A 1694-nucleotide genomic window follows, 5' to 3' on the forward strand; every position below is an offset into this window, starting at 1 on the left:
TTTGGCCTTATATAAGAGTTGAATGCTCGGTAGCAGTCTGGGGTGTTTCTGGGTGGTAAGGATGTGGGCCTTTGGATGCCTTGTTGATATGTTTGTACAGAGCGTAACTTGTGTATTGTATGTTTATGTTGGTGTGTGTATTGTCATTATTTGTAAATAACAATACAGTTTATCCCAGTGGTCCCGTATTACTACTCTTTCCACCTAAGCTGTGCCAGAAAACAAAACCTCAATTGTCTGTTATTAAAACCACAGCTCAGGTATATTTTTGGCAATAATCTGTTACACATTGGGTTTTTATGATTTTTAAATTTACTTATTGACTAATACACTCAGTTATTTCTGATATTTCACCATATTTGTAACCCCCTATTTGTAACAATATATTGTTGGAAACTTCTAAATGGAATTCAATAGCAATTCTTGTGTGTTTTTTATTCTCTAATTTAAATTTGGTTTGTAAATCATCTTTCCCTAACAAGAGAGCACATCATAAAATAACAGAACACCCATTCCTCAGTATGCAAAACTTTCTATGTTGCTGCTGCTAATGCGGTCAAACTCTTTTATCATGCTTCTATTGCAACAGTCTGATTTAAATATATAGATAGCATAAGGACAAAACATTTTTTTTGTTGTGTTTTTGGAAAACCAACAATGAAGAAAAACACAAAATCAATTCAGAAAATAATGACACATGATGTTAATGTTTGGCCTGCTCTAGCGCTTAGTGTGTTAGCAGTGAACTGTGGAGTAAGATGTACTTTTGGCTGCAGGGTAAGGGGTGTCACTGGTAGGGATGCTTGACATTGATGCCCAGTGATCAGGTTTCACTCCCATATACAGTATGGCCTCCTGCTCTTGTACCTTCTGTTCCTGTGATGGTCTGATAGTGATTGTGTATATCTGTTATCCATTTACACACCTAGACTCCAGATTAGTAAGTACTAGCCAGTAGTAATGGGGGGAAATCATAACGTTACAAGCTTTAATCTTTACTATTTTTCTTTTCCACTCAGTCTGCTATTCTGGTTTTTGAGATTAGTTATGCATTGTTTCTTGCAAGGAAAAGCTCACAATAAGAATTGCAAAAGGGATTTTAAATCATTCATGTTGTTGGAAAACTGAAAGGTTTTCAAATGTGCTTTTCTTTAATGCCAGCAGGTATATTCAACAGACTCAGTTTTGTTTGATCTCTGAATGACATTTACAAAGAAGTCAGAAAAATGTCCATATTGTTTTCAATGTGAAATGATGTTTCACTTTAGGTCCTGATCAGTGTAATGTTTTGAAAATGTATCTTTTGAGTTCACGCTTTTGGAAGCAATTTTAGGAATTTTATAAACTTTTACTTTGTCTGATAATGTTTGAGAAAAGATTAATCAGATTAATCATAGATCTGAATAGAACAACCACCACATTTTTGAAAGCTTTACTGAATTTATCAAATTTAATTTAATTTGAATACCTTTTGTGTCAATTTGTCAAATGCGCATACAGGAATCCAAAGGTTTTGAATATTAAAAAAATTCATAGAACTTTACAGAGAGGTGGAGAACAGAATGTTCCTCACTATTATGTCTTTAGATGGGATACTGTAGTTCTTTCCTCCTCCCTTGTTTACAGGAGACAGGCACGTTTCTTTCCATGGTTCTGCAGCTAGGACAGCCAGGGATCTGCAGGCAAAAGCCCAG

Source organism: Lepisosteus oculatus, chromosome 5 (genome assembly GCF_040954835.1).
Source record: "Lepisosteus oculatus isolate fLepOcu1 chromosome 5, fLepOcu1.hap2, whole genome shotgun sequence".
NCBI classification, from domain to species: domain Eukaryota; kingdom Metazoa; phylum Chordata; class Actinopteri; order Semionotiformes; family Lepisosteidae; genus Lepisosteus; species Lepisosteus oculatus.